Source organism: Mandrillus leucophaeus, unplaced genomic scaffold, assembly GCF_000951045.1.
Source record: "Mandrillus leucophaeus isolate KB7577 unplaced genomic scaffold, Mleu.le_1.0 Scaffold208, whole genome shotgun sequence".
Lineage (NCBI taxonomy): Eukaryota > Metazoa > Chordata > Mammalia > Primates > Cercopithecidae > Mandrillus > Mandrillus leucophaeus.
The window spans coordinates 177,227-187,093 of NW_012102121.1; the positions used below are offsets into that span (position 1 = coordinate 177,227).

The 9,867-nt window shown below is 41.4% G+C and overlaps 1 pseudogene; it reads right to left on the reverse strand.

Moving 5' to 3' along the window:
• Window positions 1-237: 237 nt before the first annotated feature.
• Window positions 238-1,399, reverse strand: LOC105539628 (annotated as a pseudogene).
• Between the last annotated feature and the right edge of the window lie 8,468 nt (window positions 1,400-9,867).

Below are 9,867 nucleotides of genomic sequence, written 5' to 3' on the forward strand. Positions count from 1 at the left end.
CTGTGACCCCACCCACAGTTTGTGGCCTGAAAAGTTGTAAGCCATATGTGTATAATTAAGTGGCTATGGTTCTTATTATAGTGGATGGATTCTGTCGGTGCCATCTTATTCTTTTGTTGTCTTCATTAAAACCCAAGTAAAAGAACACTTCCTAGGGCTTCTACTGGACAGAGTGGACTCTGGGTGCTTGCCGACCGAATTCTACCTCTCAACTGTCTTGCTTTTGTTTTTCATTTTAGATATTTTTATTTCTCCAAATTTGTTATTTATCAGGAGTGACTGAAATACAAAATATAATTGAGTCCCATCATCATCATGGAAATGGCTTTAAGAGAAAACTGGTCAGATGAATATTATTGCTTCCCATCTTCAACCAGTAAATAGTTCCCACTGATCAACTGACAGCCAGGAGTCTGTCAAGAATGCTCAAGATATGTTACATAATACAACATGCCTGCTCACAGGGGGAAAATAATCCTAGGAAATAACTTATGTGTACTTTTTGATTTCATCGTACAAGACAAGCACAAAAGCACCACCCATGCCTCTGAGAACATTGGACCAAGCACCCTTGAAAAAAGCTTTGTCTCCTTCATCACGAGCAATCTTCCTCCAGCAGTCAAGTGTGCCTGTGTACATGATGTCAGTTGCTTTGAGTTCTGACTGCATCATCATGCAGCGGCAAAGAGCGTCAAATGGATAGGAAGTCAACCCAGCAACAGCAGTGATGGACTGTGCCATCATCCAGCTGATGATGACGTGAGTGTTCTTGGGATCTGGAAGCATTCCCTTTACAGCGTCACAGATACTGAAGTAGACAGCTCGGTAGATGGTAATACCCTGCACAGACACGTTAAAGCCTTGGTACAGGCCCTCAATCCCATCCGATTTGTAGATCTTAACCAGGCAGTCGTCAAGACCTCCGAATTCCCTTTCAGCTCCAGGTTTACGCACATCAGCTGCTAGAAAGGTATGGGCAAAACAAAGAGGGTGCACAAAACATAAGGATGTGGCCCCAGTGGCACTGCCCAATGCCAGATTCCTTGCAAAGTCGCGTCAAAACTGGGTTCTCTTGTCCACACCAGCCAGGAAGATCTGCTTGTATTCATCTTTGAAGGTGAAGTTGAGAGCCTGGGTGGGGAATTATCTGATGACATTGGCCAGGTTACTGTGCCAGAAGGACAGGACTCCCTGCTCCTTGGGAATACAGACCACAGTCTATAATGCCTTTGTATTGCTTATCTGCAGTGATGTGCTTGCTGGCATACTGCACCTGCAGCAGCAGCTTGACCCCCATCGATGGACACTACTGCCATCTTGGGGATGGCCACAGCGACACCACCTGCCAGGAAGTCCTCGGCGAAGGACAGAGTGGCATCCATCATGTTGAAAGGAAAGAGGAGGCAGGTGGCTAAGGGACTTGAATGGGGTGGGAACTGGCTTTGACTCCGAGGCTGTGGGGCCTGTCTTGCTTTTTGCAGGTTTCAAAGGCACTAAAGCCCTTCCCTTAAAGTAATGCATCATTGGCCTAGGTTCAAATCCTAACTCTACCACACAAGCTCCGCAACCTCAGGCAAGCTAGCTGTTGTTCTTGGTGGTGGTGGTGGTGGTGGCAGTGGTGGTGGCAGTGGTGGTGGTGGTGTTTTGGGAGGGGGTTAATCTATAAAAGATGAACATTCTTAACTCACAGGAAGGAAGAGTAAATGAAAACATTTAGCAAAAGTCCTGGCAGAGTAAATACTCAACGAATAGCAACTACTTGAATTTTTACAAAAACCCTCGTCTCTTCCTAAATCATTTATTCATTAATTCTTTTTACATAAGTCCCTTTGACGAACTTTTCCAAGTTCTGTGCTTTTGCTTTGTGTACACGTATTCTGACGGGGACACTGACAGAGGATATGTGTATATGTCGTTAGACCTGGGCTCACTTTCCCTGCAAGAGCAATGTCTGGAGGATGCCACCCCACCTAGTGCAGTTTGCACAGTGATGCCTACTATAAGTGAGCCCCAAAGTCTGGAGAGCCAAGCTATCTCTTCCTCCATGCTCTTTATCTTTTCTCTCCAACAAGCAAGATCATGGTTTCTTTTCACATGGCAATAAATAGAAGCAGAAAGTTTCTCCTTCACGTTTTGCCTCCCATCCCTCTGTCATCTGTGCACAGGCTGCCCGGTTCTCTGCGTCTCTCTACATGGTGTTATCTTGAGACTCTGTGCATAACAGAGAATGGCAAATCAAATCCACATCCCAAAGCCACACTGAGGAGTGAAACAAACTCAGATAAAAGGCCATGCCTATCCCGACAAATGAGGAGTGCCAGCCCCATCAGCTAAGGTAAGGCTGAGTGATGCCTTTCTGAAGAAATGTCAGGATTTCATTTTCTAGCTTGCCCCCAATGCGTCTCAGGTTGACATCTTTCATGTGTTTTTGACATTTATTCATATGAATAAATGGATTGTTTGATCTTTCTGGATTTCCTTCTCAGTGACCAACCAAGGAAAGAAAAATGTAAATGCATCATTTTAAGCCCTCAAGCCACTAGTTGTAACTGCAAGACTGATAAGCAAACAGACTTTTTACTCTCTTCTTTAACCAATTGATATGTTTACCATTTATTGGGTCTTATAAGTGTAGCTGCAAGCTTCCTGACCTCAAATCTCATGAGCAGGGCAGAGTTTGTGAATCTGAGCAATCCTGACATTCAGAGAGGGAGAATTCTTTGTTGTGGAGAGCCATCTGTGCATTGTAGGATGTTTGGCAACTCCATAGCCTCTACCCACTAGCTGCCAGCACCACCCTCTAATCGCATGTGTCCAACAAAAATATTTCCAAACATTGCCAAACATCCAAAGGGGGGTCAAATTGCCCCTGGCTGAAAACCACTCAACTAGATAGACATGTAAGTGAATACCTATAATACAGTGAGAAGGTGGTAAAAGGTGAGATGTATCAAGTGCTACAAAAGGAAAAACTTGCTCCGCCAAGGAAAATGAGGAAGACTTCACAGACGAAATGGTAACTGAGCTAGATTTAGAGCTGTTGTTTTTGAAAATAATTCCTCATTTTGAACTCAAATTAGCCTTCTTACATAACTATTATCTCTTGGTCTAGGCTTTGGTTAAACGTTGTGTGTTAGTTAGTTTTAGATAATAGTTGTGTAAGAATGCAAATTTGAGTTGAAAATAAGGAGTTATTCCCAGTCTTGGTTTAGACTTTCTCATTTGATTCTCTGAAGTTAATAAATGCAAAAACCAACCCTCTACACAAGTATTTCCCAGCTCACATGATACTGTCTGAATTTACTGCTATGGACCCTGGTCTTAAAGGAGAGAAGAATAAGGGAAGAGATAAATGAGTGAGCTTCAGCCACTGTCAATGAAGAGGAGGTCAAAGAAGGGAAAGCAAGTACTGGAAACATATGAACAGTATCCTCTCTCTCCAAGCAGAAGCATCCATTTTTACATTAAAAACAAAAGTCTGGACAAGAACTTTCACAGTCTGATACCTTTTTCTACTGTGAAATGAGAAAAAAGTGAGCCGTAACAATTGAGTTTTTTGATATTTCATTAGTTTAGGCTACTGCATTCAACACTTACCCAGAAGCCCTATACGTGCAACCACTGCTGTTGACCAGTGTTGTTTCCTTTGTTCTCCAGGTCTTAACTGTTTGCTCCTCTCCAGGTTAAGAAAAGTTCCAGCTGAAACAACAGGTTCTCAGACACTCACTGCTGCAGACCAGTCATGCTGCACAACCACACACTGTCATTGCCCTATCTCTGCAGAGGCGTGTAGGCACCCAGGAGCCCATTTATTTCTCATTGACTTTGAATACTGATAAACATACAAAGTAAGAATGAAGGGACTGGAGAGAAGTAATTCTAGTATGGTAGAGTAAGAACCTCTAAAAATTCGTTCCTCCATAAAAACAATAAGAACACTAGTCCAAAAAAACAGTTAAAATCAATTTTCTTAGAGCTCTACAAATTAACTAAAGGCTTGCAAGGATCCAATAAGCATTTATTCAAGAAAAGTAGCTGAATCTCACTTAGAAAGAGTGAGCTTTCTGGTGTTTGAATTTGTCTAGTCTACTCTCCCCAGCTCTGTAATAGCCTTGAAAATAGGCAGCCTCAAAAACTATAAACACCAGCAGCTTAGCAGCCACTGGGGAGGAAGGAACAGGTTTAGAGCTTCCTAAAATGCCATAGAGAATTGCCACTATTTAACCTATCTGAAAGTTCTCTGGAAAAGCCTCATTCACATCTAATTAAACTTAAGAACTTCTGCACAGCAAAAGAAACTATCAACAGAGTAAATAGACAACATACAGAATGGGAGAAAATATTTACAAACTATGCATCTGACAAAGGTTTAATATCCAATGTCTGTAAGAAACTTAAACAAATTAACAAGCAAAAAACTAACAACCCCTTTAAAAAGTGGGCAAAGAACATGAACAGACACTTTTCAAAAGAAGACTCCATGCAGCCGGCAAGCATATGAAGAAACGCTCAATATCACTGATCATTACAGAAATGCAAATCAAAAAAAACAATGAGATACCACCTCACACCAATCAGAATTGCTATTACTAAAAAGTCAAAAAATAACAGATGCTGACAAGGTTGCAGAGAAAGGGGAATGCTTATACACTGTTGGTTGGAGTGTAAATTAGTTCAATCATTGTGGAAAGCAGTGGTGATTTCTCAAAGAGCTAAAAACAGAACTACCATTCGACCCAGCAATCCCATTACTGAGTATATACCCAAAGGAATATCTTTTTTTTTTTTTTTTTTTTGAGACAGAGTCTCGTTTTGTTGCCCAGGCTGGAGTGCAGTGGCGTGATCTCGGCTCTCGGCAAGCTCCACCTCCCGGGTTCACGCCATTCTCCTGCCTCTGCCTCCGAGTAGCTGGGACTACAGGCACGCACCACCACGCCCAGCTAATTTTTTGTATTTTTAGTAGAGATGGGGTTTCACCATGTTAGCCAGGATGGTCTCGATCTGCTGACCTCGTGATCCACCCGCCTCGGCCTCCCAAAGTGCTGGGATTACAGGCGTGAGCCACCGCACCCGGCCCAAAGGAATATCTTAAAGACACATGCATGCATATGTTCACTGCAGAACTATTTACAATAGCAAAGATATGGAATCAACCTAAGTGCCCATCAGTAACACACTGGATAAAGAAAATGTGGTACATATACACCAAGGAATACTATGAAGCCATAAAAAAGAATTAGATCATGTCTTTTGCAGACACATGGATGGAGCTGGAGACCATTATCCTTAAAAATCTAATGGAGGAACTGAACACCAAATACTGCATGTTCTAACTTCTAAGTGGTAACTAAGTGATGAGAACTCATGGACACAAAGAAGGGAATGAGAGACACTGAGGCCTACTTGAGGGTGGAGGGTGGAAGGAGGGAAAAGATCAGAAAGAATAATTATTGGGTGCTAGGCTTAGTACCTGGGTGACAAAGTAATCTGTACAACAAACCCCTGTGACATGAGTTTACCTGTATAACAAACTTGCACATGTACCCCTGAACCTAAAATAAAAGTTAAGAAAAAGAAATGAAAAGCCCCATTCATAGGGTTTCTCTTTATTTGACCTGACTCAGAGTCACTCAATAAGAAAAATTCTATTCTCAGGGCATTTGTCAAAAGCAGCCGCAATTGCTTAACATCATAGCTGCCAGAGGCTGTGAAACTAATTGAGTCAAAAAAAAAAAAAAAAGATGGCCAAAAACCTTGAAACAAAAATCTGGGAATAAAATGTCCATGAGGAGCTTTTAAAAGCTACAAGATATTCCTGGGGATCTAGAAGGCTACACACATAGGCAGGGCCAGGCACATCCCCAGGAAATACCTGAGAAAACCCTAACCTTCCGCCTCTGGCTGAGTGGGAGGCTCTGAGCAAGCAGGCAGTGAAAGCTAAGTTAGGGTTGCAAACTGCTAAGCACTGAAAGTGTGCCCCAAAGCATACACAGAAGGGTGGAAGATTGATTGCTCAAAGAATTTAAGAACATCTTCATTCAGTCCTATAGCTGGCCACTCAGCTAATCAAGCAGAGACTTCAGCACCACATAAAAGTAAACAGAGTATACATAATTAGCTCATGAAATGTATTTTTAAAAGAACATGATTTTCGATAAATGGTCCTGGGACAACTGGATAGCCAGTCACAGGCAAAAGAAGAAAGTGGACCCTACCTCACTCCTTCTATAAAATTTTAATCGTTAGAGTTGAGCCTACAAAACGCTTGGAAGGTCGTGATGGTTATTTTATTAATAGGCATCAACTTGACTGGATTAAAGGATGCCTAGATAGAAAATGAAACATTATTTCCAGGCATGCCCGTGAGGGTGTTCCTGAGGGATACTGGCTGAGTGGAGATAGGCCCTTAGTTTGGGCAGCACCAACCAATCAGCTGGGGCCCCAGATAGAGCAAACAGGAAGAGGAAAGGTGAATTTGTCTGCTCTCTCTGTCTCTCTCTCTCTCTTTCTTCCCCTCTCTCTTTCTCCCTCTCTCTCTCTCTTTCTCTCTCTCTCTCCCTCTTTCCTTCTCTCTGTACCCTGTCCTTGAACATCAGAACTCCAGGGTCTCTGGCTCTTGGCCCCTGGGATTCATACCAGAGGCCCCCTGCATTCTCAGGCCTTTGGCATCGGACTGAGAATTACACCACCAGCTTCCCTGGTTCTCCAGCTTGCAGATAGCTTATTGTGGGACTTCTCAGCCTCCAAAAGTACATAAGCCAGTTCCCTTAACAAATCCCATCATGTGTCTGTCTGTCTATCTATATCTCTATCTATCTATATCCATATTCTGTCTCTCTAGAGAGCCCTAACACAAAGATCATCATTAACAGCCTGCCACTGACAGAAATAGTGGCAAGCACCTGGCAGATGGAGTCCCGATGTTTAAAGCAGAAGAATTCACCTTTTCCGTAGATGATTCAGCTGCACACAGAACAGGAAATATGTGTCCATACAAAAACCTGCACACAAGTGTTCATAGTAGCTTTACTTGTAATAGCCCAAAAAAGGAAGCATGCCAAAGGTCCATCAGCAGGTAAATGGATAAGCTGTGGTGTATCAATGCATTAGAATACTACTCAGCAATAAAATAACTAACTACTAATATATGCAACAACATGGATGAATCTCAAAGTAATTCTGCTGAGTAAAAAGAGCCAAACAGAAAAAGCACATACTGGATGATCACATTTATATAAAACTCTGGAAAATGCAAACTAGTCTATAGAAAACCATTTGGAAATTTCTTAAAAAGTTAAACATATACCTACCATATAACCCAGCCATTCCTCTCCTAAAATTAAAATACATGTTTACACAAAGATTTGTGTACAACTATTTATAGCAACTTTATTTATAATAGTCAAAACCTGATAATAGCCCAAATGTCTATCCACAAGGGAATAAACAATCTGTGGTCTATCCATACAATGGGATACTACTCAGCAATAAACAGGAATGAACACTTGATACACACAACAATATGGATAAATATCAAAATATTTATACTAAGTAGAAGAAACCAGACAAAAAGGAGTACTGTATAATTCCGTTTATTTTAGATTCTAGAAAATACAAACTAATCTATAGTGACAGTTGATCAGCATTTGCATGAGTTACAATAGCACCTGTGTCCTGCTCCACCTGTAGATCCATGAGTTAAATAAATGTCCTTGTTCTAAGCCAGTGCATTTTAGGATGTTTGTTAGTCAGCTATAGAAGCTGGAACAGCTCCTTTCCTTCTTCCACACCTCAGTGGGGCCCACAAATGAAGTGCTGTAGCCAGTCCTCCACAAAACCATGAAAGCTAACACCTTAATACCCTTAGATCCCATCAAAGGGTATTTGAGGCTCCCAGGCTGCCCTAAGCTGCCTCAGTCACACCTACCCACCCAGGGTGCCTGGCCCTCACATCCAAATCCTTTCCCAATGCTCTCTTCCCCACCACTGCTTACTGTGTCACTGCACCTTCCCTCCACATTCACCTTTCTGTGTTCCTTTTGACCTATGGCCACTCCTCCAGAGGTGGAAGCCCAGGAGTTCTGTGGCTCATAGTTTAAAGTGTAAGTTTACTTCAGCTCAAGAATTTGGGTACATTTTAAATGGAGTTTTTTGGAAACAAATCCCTTATCCCAGAAATGAATTAGAGCTGCGAAATTCTGGAAAAGAAGGAGACAGGTAAGCCCTTTCCTCCTGCCTTTGATTGAACCACCTGGTCTCAATAGCAATAACCAGACAGCAAAATAGCTACTTCTATACTTTACATTTTATTATTCCAGCTGTTTTGAATTAGAAAGTTTGCATCATTATTTGTTGACCAAATAGATGCAGATTGCTCTGGTTGATTAATCATCAGTGGGTTTATAAAATAACTGAAAACAGTACAACAGTCAAGTAGCAATTTCACCATCCACAAACTCAGCTTTAGCAGCTGAGTTTTTCGCCAATAATAGAATTGATGCAGTAATTTTTCTCGTGGCCTAATGGAGTTCATGTAGATCTTAAGAGATGACTTTCATAAAGAAAGTATGTGGCTTAAGGCACATGGTACACATTGAGTTCTTTGTAGTTTCTTGATACGCTATCATTACCACAGCCTTCTCTATAAAACATTCCATGGGCTTTTTGACGGAGCCTCTGCCACTGAGCTTAGAACTTTAAAATAAGTGTTGCAGTGGAAGCAACAAATAACCTACCACACCAGAGTGAAAAAGGAAAAGTTAAATTGCCTAGAACTGTTAGTGGGTGTTTCAGGACTTTCTGCACCTTTTTTTTAAATTCGTTTTTGCCAAGAATATAAGTCCCTTTCACATATCTCTGACTACATTGATTGTCATGGTTTTCTAGCTTTTGCCACGTCTGGAAATAAACAACCCATTAGATTTACGTCATGGTTAATTTGTCCCTTTGCACAATACAGAGGTGATTTGTAGCCTGAAAATCAGCACAAGTTACCCTAAGTCTTCCGTGGTGAAAAGCTGGCACTATATAGAGAGAGAGAGAGTGAGAGAGTTGTATTATATATTATAACATGAATTCTAGTTAAGAAGCTGACTTCATGAAAAGATAGGTATTATTTCTAATCAGTATGTCAATTGTACATGCTTTTGGAATTGCCAAATACAGTCTATTTTATTAATCCTTTATACACTTCCAATATTATCTGTGTATGAGTGCCTTATTTCACAGAGAATGTAACAATAAAAATTAGCCTAAATTGTTCCCAAATACCACAGATTCCAAAGTGATAGACCCCAAATCATTGAGGATTTTGAAAATCCACTTGAAAGTGGCAAAATTATCCAGGTGTTCTCTTTGGAGGCATATCAACTCCTTCAAGTCACTGAGAACCAGTCTAAAATCTGGAAGGTTTGAGTATCCCCAAGTACCTCAGGCCTACCCCAGTTTAACCTCTAACATCAGCCTCACCCAGTCCAGGGCCAAAGAGAACCCAATCTGAAAGAATATAAGTAGCTTCATAACCACTTGCAAAAAAGGAAGTTGGGAAACAGTTTATAATCTCCCAAAAGACTGGGTCCTATTTTCTATCTAAATTATCTTAGAAATTTCTGAATAAAGGCCCTATTCCCTTTCGGTGTCACAGAGAACTGCTGCACAAAAATCTTCATGCTGGGACCTTCTCATTCACACACCCCCACCCCCACCCCCACTCCACCATCACCACCACCACCACCATCTTTAACTCACTTGTACCCCTGCAGAGGGCAGAGGTTCTGCTTATTCATCTTTGTATCATCAGCACCTACCACAGAGTCTGGGTATACAAAGCTTTCAAATGTGTTGAAATAAATGGAATTTTTAAATGTG